General features: G+C 40.5%; 1 long non-coding RNA gene across 1 annotated transcript in view; it reads left to right on the forward strand.

Moving 5' to 3' along the window:
* Nucleotides 1-7,627, forward strand: part of LOC133365481 (uncharacterized) — a 68,132-nt gene extending 60,505 nt beyond the window's left edge. Inside the window, exons 2-3 of the long non-coding RNA XR_009758227.1 lie at nt 5,551-5,663; nt 7,229-7,627. This is a non-coding gene — a long non-coding RNA (uncharacterized LOC133365481). The remainder of the gene's footprint in view (nt 1-5,550; nt 5,664-7,228) is intronic.
* Nucleotides 7,628-12,067: the final 4,440 nt, after the last annotated feature.

Below are 12,067 nucleotides of genomic sequence, written 5' to 3' on the forward strand. Positions count from 1 at the left end.
TGGGCAAACATAACTTTTATAAGATTGCAAATTTGAAAAAGAATCCTTTGGCTTATCTCTTCCAACTTTCTGGTGTTTAAACCTTTGCTGATTGCTAGGAATGGCTCCATTTTCCTTTAAATGTTACAAAGTCATTGCTTTTCCTATTTTCTGTAATATTATTTATTTATTCATTTATATTTTATTTATTACATTTCTATCCTGCCCTTTCTCCCAAAGGAGCAAAGGCAACCAATAAAACAGCAAAAACAATATAAGCATTTTAAAAACAAATATCCTCACAGCTAAACGTTTGAGGGTTGTCAGGAACATTATATTTCAGCCATCAAATTCTGCCTGAACATTAATCATGAGGGAGATAGATGCACTTCATTCCATAAATGGGGAACCACTACCAAGAAGGCCCTCTTACGTACCAGCACCAATCAGGCAGTAGCCACTACCACCAACAGGACCTCCCCTGCAAATCATATGGCCTGAGAAGGTTGTTCTTGTGTTTGTGTTGTAAAACTTTCCCCCTCCAATCCTATTTTTAACGCAATTAGGCAGGGCTTACATAGGTACCACTGCTTTATTATGTAGGAAACTAATACTGATGTTATTTTTTAAATATGTTTTGTAATGACCAATTGGCTTTGACAATAAACTATTATATGGGGTGTATGTATTTTTACATCTCCAGTGTGTGTGTATGTGTTTGTATGGAACCTTTCCAACAACTCTGTGAGGCAGGGTTGCAGACTGGAAACCAAGGCAGCTCACAACAGGAAATAAATCCCTTTAAAATCCAATAACCATAAAAACAAGTATAAACAGTTACAAAACAGCTTAAAGTGGCCTGATCTTGAATTATGGGTTGGGTGAATGATCTTATCACTTGAAGTTGCAGTTCTGTGCATGCTTCCCTGTTTGAGTAAGCCCCACTGAATACATTGAGATTTGCTTCTGAGTAAACAAATGTAGGATTGCACTATAAATATATTTAGTGGTTGTGTATATAATAAACACATTTGATAATCATGCTTATATAAATATTTCTTCATACTATGTCCCGATAAGTATCTGATTTCACACTATGATTGTACAGTATTACTTCCTCTACATTTTAATTGTACCCTTCTTTCTTGGGATGTTCATGGTTCCCCTCTGTTGTTTTCATCCTGAGGGGCAGATTAGGCTGAGAGATGGTGAGTAGCCCATGGTTACCCAGTAAATTTTATAGCTCATTTCCATTTAAAAAATTTAATTAAAACGATTTACACACAGATGAAGTTTATTAAGTAGATCCACACAATAAGTTTAAAGCACATCCAACTTGCATTTGAAGCACATAACTTCCCCTAAAGAATCCTGGGAAGTGTAATTTCTCCCTCACAGTTATAGTTCCCACCACCCTTAACAAACTACAGTTCCTATGATTCTGTGGTGGGATTCACGTGCTTCAAATATGTGTTAAATGTACTTTAAATGAACGGTGTGGCTCTGCACTAGGTATGTTGTGCATTCATTAGTGAATTGAAAAGAACAATTCTAAAAGATATTTTTTTAAATGAGAAGGGTTGTAGCTCAGTGGTAGGGCATATGCTTTGCATGCAAAGGTCCAAAATTCAATTTCTGGAAAAGACTATTGCCTGGAATTCTGGAGAGCCAATGCTAGTCCATGTCATAAGTACACAACTAGATGGCACCAAATGGCTTGAGTCAGTATAAGGCAGATTCCTTTGTTCCTAAAAATGGAAAGAGACCCAAGGGCCACAGTGACTCTAAAATTTATTTATGTACTTTAATTACAACATTTATATACCACTTTATTGTAAAAACTCTCAAAGCAGTTTACAGAAAGGATTAAAACAATAAAATTATTTTCAAAAACAAAGACAGGAATTTACAAATATTCAAAATAATAAAACCAACAATGAGTTTAAAATAGATAAAAGCCATGGCTCTCCCTCACCGACCCCGTTCCTACAGCAGCAGCGAGGTGTGGCAGCGCTGTTCTGAGGGCGACTGCCTGGTACTCGCCGGCAGATGCCTCTACGATGTGTCGGCCTTCATGCAGCTCCACCTGGGCGGACCAGAGCTGCTGCTGGAGCGGGCTGGCACTGACGTGAGTGCCGCACTGGACAGGCCGCCGCACCGGCACTTGGAGAACACGCGCCACTGGCTCGAGCAGTACTACCTGGACGAGCTTGACGAAGACCATCCCGAGGAGGGAGACGCGCCCCAGCAGCAGCAGTAGGTGTAGAACTTTGCATTCAATTGTCTCTGATTCTTCTTGTCTCCTAGAGTTGCCTCAAACAATGGGACTCCACCAGTCCTCTGGAAGTGACAAAGGCCAAAGAGATAGATTGTACTTATATATTTAAGTTTAGATTATTACTTTTGTAATATTGAATTTATTTTATGTTTGCTAAATTGTTTATTTTTGTCTTATTTGAATGTATTGCTATGTTTTGTAAACTGACTTCTCTCCCCTACCCCAGTGCTTTTATTTTGAGTGTTTGTTGTAAGCCGCTTTGGGCATAGGTCACTGTGGAAAGATGGCATATAAATAAACCCAAATAAATAAATAAATAATAGCTTCTACATGCCTGGGTAGGCTTGCCTGAACAAAAATATTTTAGCAGGTGCCAAAAAGAGTACAGTGAAGGCACCTGCTAATGTCAATAGGCAGAGAGTTCCAAAGTGTAGGTGCAGCCACACTAAAGGACTGATTTCTTACAAGAGCAGAAGAAGTACTACGTGGCACCCGTAACATGGAAAGCACACCTTGAACTTGGCCTGGTAGCAAATAATCAACCAGTGCAGATTTCAGAGCAGAGTTGTTATGTGCTCTCACTCATCTCAGCAATCATGCCACAGCATTCTGCACTAACTGCAGTCTCTGGGTCAGGTTGTGCTGCATGGGGATTTCTGTGAGCTTGGCTAACTGGCTGCCAGAATTTGTTTAGTTTTGGTTTTTGGGTAGGAATCCTGACTGGTTGTGGGATGCTGAGTTTTCTACCTTACTCATAGGAATCTTCTTGTGGTTGGTATGGTATTACATTTAGAAAATTATTACTGTCTTTTCTTTTTCTTTTTGCATTTCATTTACCTTTATTCTCATTCCCTTTCATCCATAGAAGCAACAACTCAGCTCAACCCCCTTGAACCCTTGTTGTTTGCATGACGGTTTGTTTCTTGCCCAATAGAATTCACACACTGGGCAGCGTGGCTGCAGTTGTTGTTCCCAAGCTGCTGCCTCTCTGTCAGTTATTATTCACTGGAATTGAGTTGGCTGTCAAAGTGAGTTTATAGCAGCCCACAGGGGAGACAGAAAAGAGTAGAGAATCTTCTTACTCTTACTCATTTCTCAGACCTCTTTCTGAAGTGAAGGGTTAAATCTGTAAAGAAATTTGGAGAGCCATGTTAAAATATAGGGGCAGCGCATTCCAGGCAGGGGGTTGCCAACCCTACTTGGATATGGATATCTTTGCAGAAGATCCCTGGTCAAGCTTTACCAACAACACAATCCAAACCATATCTACTGAGAAGTAAGTCCTATTGAGTTCTATGGGGCTTAGTCCCTTAGTAAGTGTGTTTAGAATTGCAGCCTTTGGGGTCATCCATATTTACTCTTCTAACAGCACTAGGCTCCTTTCTTCCTACAGTGGCCTTCTGGTGACTGGCCTGGTCTGAGGGCACTTAAACCCTTTTTGCCAGAAGCAAGTTGGCTAGATTAAATGTTCCCTACCCAGGCTCCATCTTTTAGCTAAGATTTCTATCTTAATTTCCTATCAGAGAAATATTTTTGTTTGAGTATGCGCCAAGCAATTGTGGTTGATGCTTAATATATCATGATTAATGACATCACTCAGGAATGCCCCTATGACATCACTGGGCCCGCCCCCAAAATCTCAGGGTTTGGGATGCTTCTGACCTTGCAACCCTGGATTATATCCTCCTAGATACAGAAATTAAACTAACAGGCTGTAATTGCCTTGTTCATTCTTATACAACTTGTAAGTATACATAGTTGTATCACTTTCCTCCACTTTCCAGGACTATAGCAATTCTCTGTGAATTGTCTGATGCACTAAATCCCGGGATATACTAGTATTTCTGGGGTTGGCCAATTTATTATTTTATAATAAGCATTGTGCAGTCATGTCACTTTTCTACAGTTCTTTTTTCATTTCTTTTCATGATTCCAAAATATGTAGGAGCCTCCATGAGTACTTGAGGCTTCCCCACTGCAAATAGTCACCCTTGAACATGTGGAGGGCAGCATGAACATGGGGAGGAGCTAGAATGTTTTTATGTTTATTGAAGCCTGATAATTACATTGTAACAATCAAGTGTTGAATAGGTACGTGCAAACCAGCTCTAAATCACACTGCTCTTTTGCGGGATTATATAGCCTGAGTATATCATGACTGACTTCTCTGAAAATAAATGTCTATTTTGCTATAGCATTTTGCCTTTTCTTAGGCTCTTGGTTTCTGTTCTGTTCATGATTTTCTTCTCTTGTAGTTTCTTCCACCATCATCCACTAGTTCTTCTCTATTGTTCAGAACCGAATCTGAAATAGTCAAGACATAAAAACCCTGTTTCCCCCCCCAATGCCAAAACTAAACCAAAGTCTAGGCTGCCATCCTGTACCCACTTACCTGGAAGTAAGCCCCATTAAACACAAAGACTTGCTTCTAAGTAGACATTATACAATTGTACTGTAAGTTAACTATACAGTGAATTTTAATGAGTCTCTGGTCTTTAGCTCCTGCAAAGCAGGACACATGCCTAAGTCTCTTTGCAAAGTTTTCACATTTACCTTTTGTGGGGGAGGGTGATTCTTTAACATTCACCCACACTTATTGTGTAGTAGTACTGGCAGAAAATAACTTCTAAGCACTAGTTGATCTCAGGCAAACCCAGCACAAGAAAGATGCATTCTGGTTGCTTAGGAAAAAAGAAGGGTAAACTATGGAGATTGCAAGGACTAGCAAAAAAAGACAGAAGCAGGAAAAGTGCACTAAAAGACAGGGGAAACCAGCAGATCTTTAGGACCTCAGGGATTGCTATTGCCTGGTGTTCAAATAACTCAGTTATCAGTCACAGATCTGACTTCACTCATTGGCTAATAACACTGACAAGCAGAAGCAGCTGGATCATTTCACAGAAATCACTTCGAAAGGTACCTGCATGTTTTGTTCCACAACTTTCCTTCTAGGAGGGCTGGAGACTTAATTTTTTAAAAAAAGAAAGCTCAAATTGGGGTGCTATGGCACCCATGGGTGATGGGTTGGCAACCCCTGATCTAAACCTTGAATAGATTACTTAACATATTATTTATTTATTTATAAAAATATTTAAAGACCGCCTCTAATACAAAATATCAGGTTGATGTACAACAGAAGAGATGAAATACCATTAAAACAATATAGAATGATCATAAAAATGACTGGCATGTACTTAAGATTCTGTTCTATACTTTATCATTTTGTTACACCAGAGCAGCTCTATGAAAGTTTTTATGGGTGCATCTATTATACTGTATCTTTTGTACCTTAGCAATGAAACAGCACAATGAATCCAAAGGACCCCAGACAAGAGCAGCAAGCGTGTATAGTTGTGTGAAGCAACTTCTCCAGATCTGAAAGAATGTATGCCTACAATCCCCTTGGGTGTGTAGAACTAGTTGCAATGTCCCTTGGATGCCTGATGTATTTTCAGTTAATATAAGATGTTTAACAGGAGTGAAAGTATATTTCTTCCAAAGTAAGAAGAACTAGCTAGCAGTATCAGTCCTTTTGATGGATTTCTAGTAATCCCACCCCCATTTTTAGATAAATTAGGAGGATGTTTTTTGGAATGTTGTTCTAACAGAGATAAATTATTGATTTTTATACTTTGCCTGCGTTGCAGGTTTTCCAGACTTATTTGTTACTGGGAGATGTTTCGTGTAGAAAATGCTGCAAATGAAGATTACTAACTTTTCCTAAGAAAATGATAAGAACTAGATGTTTTACGTGTTTGAAATAGGACTGCTAATGCATGAATGCTGGTGGAGTGGCAAAGACTCTTGTCTGAAATCCTGGACAGCCATTGCCAGTCAGTGTAGAATGGAGCGAGGAACCTTTTTCCTGTCAAGAGCCATTGATTAACAGGAAAAAAAATCTATTGGGGGGTCTCACACAAACATTAATCAACTATAATTAAATAACTGCATTTAATTTATTATAGCACTCTTTATAGTACAATTAATACCATGAATAAATAAAAAATAGTGTAATGCTAGGAAGATTAGTGCTGGACTGTTTTCATCTCCTGGAACTCTGGCTAGTCAGTTGGGATCCACTGATTAAAAGGCACAATATTATAACTATCCATAGAGAATGATAAAGATGAAGGCAGGCCTCATCCTTCTATCAGATAATATATATATTTTTTAAATTAAAAGGCTTCCAACATTTACAGTAGGGCCCCACTCATACAACGAGTTACATTCCAGACCCCCTCCTAAAAGCAAAACCTGCCAAAAAGCGGCTTATTCAATAGAATGGCACCCGAAGCCCGGAAAATGCCGTAAAAGTGGAACAAGCTCTGTATGAGTGCGGCTTTACCCTAATTGAAAGCCGCCGTATTAGCGGAACGCCACAAAGCAGACTGCCGAAAAGTGGGCCCCTACTGTATATGTTTGGTTTTTATTTAATACTATTTAATAATATATATATTGCTTAATTATAAATAAAAGCTCTAAGAGTTTTAAAAGAATTATCAAATATTCATTAAAAAGTCATAAAATTGAAATTAAAATGTCTGGGTAGGCTGCTTAAACAGAAAAGTGCATAAGCTTCTCATTCTTGTACTACGCATATTTATCTTGATAATAGAACTGTGGCTGATATAACAAAGGCATTAAAGGGAAGAATAGGGGGCTAGTCACTTCACCGAGTGCATCCAGACTTCAAGCATCAGTGCTAAGAATGGCTTTTCTATCCTTGACAATAATGCTCTAATCAGAAGAGAAAATGGCACTCCCCAGAGTGTTGGGATCCTCTTGGATAACTCCATAGATACCCACAAAGTATCTGAAGCATTGACTATCACTCGTAGGTATAATTGCCTAATTTGTGCTGCTTCGAAGTATAGTTTTATACTAGGAAATCACAGTACCACTCGCCCCTGCAGATCTGCCATTCCTCACCCCCTTCCCCCATGAGCAAAATCTCTGATTTCCTTTTGCCAGATCTGAAAGCAGTTATCCAGGACAAACACCAGAAGAACATGGAACAAGAATTTCAGAAGGACTTACATTTTGGCTGTGATGATTCTTTGCAACTAAGTGAGATTGGCCTTTTTTCATGCCGTAAGATCCTGCCCCATTGTCTGAATTCCAGGAGTTTCCTGTGGATATTGTTCCTGAAGGACTTACAGCAGCATCACAGGAAGAAGTTCACTCTCCTCATCAAGGAAGTGTTGGAAAATATTAGGAAAGATTGAAAATAAAACCATTATAATGTATTATATGCATTGATGGTGCAGCTGCATTTGGAATACTATCTATAGTAAGAAAAAGAATATCATAATATTGGGAAGAAAGCAGAAAAGTACAAGCAAAATCATTAAAGGACTGGAACACCCTCTCTATAAGGAATGGTTAAATGTCTGAATCTGCTTCATTTGGGGGGGAATGACTAAGGGTGCAATATCTTTCTGCTGGGCTGGTGAGAGATGGATGTTGCAGCCCCCCCGGCTGCCCTGGCAGCACCACCAGGGGTCCACTGGGAACAGCCAGACCAGTGGACTGAGGGCTTGCAGAAGCTGGCAGAAACTCCGAAAAAGGAGCATTCTGGGGGTGTGGTGTGATGGACCCTTGGGGGGGCCTTGAGTGAGATCCACCTTGCGTTTGGAGCCATCCCCCGGGTCCTGATCCACCAGGAAATTCCACTGGCCAAAAGGCCAGCATAGTAAAAACATTATCATGGAGGCCTATGGGGAACACTTCCCAAGAGACCTGTTCACGGGAGCTGGTGCTTCTGTTGGGTTTAAGGAAGCTTGTGTGCTGCCCCCCTCTCTAATAAGAATATAAATCAGGATAATGATAATCCAATGAGTTTGACTACCAGAAAGTTTAAAACAGACAAAAGGAAATACTATTTCATATACCTAGGGCTGTCATCTGATTAAAGGGATCTCAGTCAATTAACTGTATGAGGTTTTAGTTGATTAATGAGGGTTTAGATGATTAATTAGTAAATAACTGATAAAATTTGCAAATGGTTAAAGATGATAGCTTTGAAGCAAGACACATATTTTGTTCTACATAACACATGTGTGGTAGCAGGAATAATTGTAGAAGAGCCACACTTCCTGTGTGTGAGAGAGCAAAGGGGAAATGCCTTTTTTTAAAGATGGTGCTGGTCATTCAGGGTTTTAAATAAGTACTTCTATCAAATATATATGTATAATCACAATTTTAATCTAGTCATGTAATTGAGTAGAGGTGGCAGCTTGATACACAATCCTTAAGTTACAGAATGTGGTGAAGGCTGCTAGCTTAAATGGTTTTAAAATGGAATTAGACAAATGTATGGAGGTCTATTGATATTAGCAAAGATTCAAAGGAAACATGTCTCTGAATACCAGTTGCTGACAAACAGGTGAAGGCTATTGCCTCCTTCTATTGCTTCTGGGCTTCCTGGAAGCATCTGGGTAGCCACCATGGGAAAAATGATGTTGGACAGATGGACCCCTATATCTGATTCAGCAGGGATCTTCTTAAGTTTTTATGCCAACATTATATAAAGTAACATGAACATTTTCAAAAACGTTTCTGAAAAAGAGCTTAGCCTTATGCAGTAAATTCAGTCTTATGGTGCCTATTTGGTGTATGCTTTGAATTTTGCATGACTCACTGATATTTGAAATTACTAATCATACCACAATTTCATTATCAAAGCATGGTGTTCTTAGTACACATGATAGAACTTTTGGCAATCTTTCCCAAAAGACTAATCACAGTGTCCAATTACTGAATGATGATTATCCACATGAACATCAATAATATTGCCAGGAAGAAACCTGAGTAAGCTTTTGTTTGGGCCAGGGAAGCTGGGAAATTAAGATCTGGAAATTGTGCTTGTGTTCACTCCTAGAACAAGTGAGAATGTCACTTCCAGATACTTTAAAAACAAAAAGAGAACCACTGCCCTGAGTAAGGTTACCAAGTTGACCATGGAGCTCATTATGTAGCATTTTAGTGACTGATTATTCCTACAGCTCCATCAGTGTACATGGTACTTTGCAGAACTGCATAAGCAAAAATATAGTTTTTTGCCTTGAGGAGCTACCAGTCTAAATGTTGAGCAGTGTAGGGGAGGGGTGAAGACAGCAGAGAGAGGAGAGAGAAGAATGTAATAATGTGAGCAAGACAGAGTAGTTGTACATACTTAGGTCTGGAGATGAGGACTAAGGAGTTAAGACAAAAACTTCAAAGGGAAGTTGGTTATTGACAAGGTATATGGAGGACAAGAGAGAACTGGCATTGTGTAAATATTTTAAAGGGTGTCAGGCATACAAGGAAGCAAAGGAGATTAGGTAGAGTCCTTTAAGAGAGCAGTGCATGACAAAAATTAAGAGAGCAGTTTGCAATAAAGAGACAAAACACCTAGATGTAATAAATGACTGTGCCTCTGAAAGTCAAGAAACTAACCATTGATCTAGTCCTGAGGGATGTCCAGGATTTAGTTCATGATATATTTTTGAATTGGGACAGTGATAAGTGCTATTAAATTCAGCAAATATGCAAAGTTGTTCAGAAAGTCCAGCACAGTCACATTTAATTTCAGAAGAAGAAACTTCTAAAAACTGAGGGGATTTGTCATTTGGAAGTTGGAAAGGAGAGCCAGGCAGATCAAACCACTTCAAGAAGCAGAGTTAACATATAGACCAGGCATAACCAGTGTGTTGGTGGACTATAATTCCTGTCGTCACTCACCATCAGCTATGTTGATTGTGGATTGATGGGAGTTGTACTCCAACAACATCTGGAGGGTACCAGGGGAAAGGCTGCCATATCCTATACTCACGCTAGTCCATGAGAGGAGAGGAAACGCATTGCTTGTAAAAATACAAAAATGGAAGAAAAACAGCAGACACACTCAAAGCAACTCTGAAAATTGCCTACTGTGCCAGCCTGCTCATATTAGTGGTAGAAGTGGTGATCTCTCAGCAGCTTTCGATACCATTGACCATGGTATCCTTCTGGGAAGACTGGCTGAGTTGGGAGTGGGAGGGACTGTATGGCGGTGGTTCCACTCCTACTTGACAGGTCAGCTCCAGAAGGTGGTGCTTGTGGAATAGTGCTCGGCATGCTGGACTCTCCAGTATGGGGTTCCGCAGGGGTCAGTTCTGTCCCCCATGCTGTTCAACATCTACATGAAACCGTTGGGTGTGGTCATCCAGAGCTTTGGAGTGCATTGCCATCAGTATGCTGATGACACACAGCTCTATTTCTCCTTTTCATCTTCTTCAGGTGAGGCTGTCAATGTGCTGAACCAGTGCCTGGCTGCGACAATGGACTGGATGAGGACTAATAAGCTGAGGCTCAATCCAGACAAGACGGAGATGTTGCTAGTGGGTGGTTCTTCTGACCAGATGGTGGATGTCCAACCTGTCCTGGATGGGGTTGCAGTCCCCCTGAAGGAACAGGTTCATAGCTTGGGGGTTCTTCTAGAACCATCTCTGTCACTTGAGGGTCAGGTAGCCTTGGTGGCATGGAGTGCCTTCTACCAACTTCAGTTGGTGGCCCAACTATGCCCCTTTCTGGACAGGGATAACTTGGTTTCATTTGTCCATGCTCTGGTAACCTCCAAGTTAGATTACTGCAATGTGTTCTACATGGGGCTGCCTTTGAAGATGGTTCGGAAGCTGCAGCTTGTGCAAAATGTAGTGGCCAGATTGGTAACAGGGACCAGATGGTTTGAACATATAAAACATTTTAAAACAAATGTTTTGTTTTAAAAACATTTTTAAAACAAAAAGGGATTGCGAAGAGCTCCAAAAAGACCTCTCCAAACTGAGTGAATGGGCGGAAAAATGGCAAATGCAATTCAATATAAACAAGTGTAAAATTATGCATATTGGAGCAAAAAATCTTCATTTCACATATACGCTCATGGGGTCTGAACTGGCGGTGACCGACCAGGAGAGAGACCTCGGGGTTGTGGTGGACAGCACGATGAAAATGTCGACCCAGTGTGCGGCAGCTGTGAAAAAGACAAATTCCATGCTAGCAATAATTAGGAAAGGTATTGAAAATAAAACAGCCGATATCATAATGCCGTTGTATAAATCTATGGTGCGGCCGCATTTGGAATACTGTGTACAGTTCTGGTCGCCTCATCTCAGAAAGGATATTATAGAGTTGGAAAAGGTTCAGAAGAGGGCAACCAGAATGATCAAGGGGATGGAGCGACTCCCTTACGAGGAAAGTTTGCAGCATTTGGGGCTTTTTAGTTTAGAGAAAAGTCGGGTCAGAGGAGACATGATAGAAGTGTATAAAATTATGCATGGCATTGAGAAAGTGGATAGAGAAAAGTTCTTCTCCCTCTCTCATAATACTAGAACTTGTGGACATTCAAAGAAGCTGAATGTTGGAAGATTCAGGACAGACAAAAGGAAGTATTTCTTTACTCAGCGCATAGTTAAACTATGGAATTTGCTTCCACAAGATGCAGTAATGGCCACCAGCTTGGATGGCTTTAAAAGAAGATTAGACAAATTCATGGAGGACAGGGCTATCAATGGCTACTAGCCATGATGGCTGTGCTCTGCCACCCTAGTCAGAGGCAGCATGCTTCTGAAAACCAGTTGCCGGAAGCCTCAGGAGGGGAGAGTGTTCTTGCACTCGGGTCCTGCTTGCGGGCTTCCCCCAGGCACCTGGTAGGCCACTGTGAGAACAGGGTGCTGGACTAGATGGGCCACTGGCCTGATCCAGCAGGCTCTTCTTATGTTCTTATGTTCTTATGTAACAGCAAAAGGAGCCCCTGGAGAAAATAAATGGTGAACATAGCTACCAAGCAGA

The sequence above is a fragment of the Rhineura floridana genome, chromosome 10, assembly GCF_030035675.1.
Source record: "Rhineura floridana isolate rRhiFlo1 chromosome 10, rRhiFlo1.hap2, whole genome shotgun sequence".
NCBI lineage: Eukaryota > Metazoa > Chordata > Lepidosauria > Squamata > Rhineuridae > Rhineura > Rhineura floridana.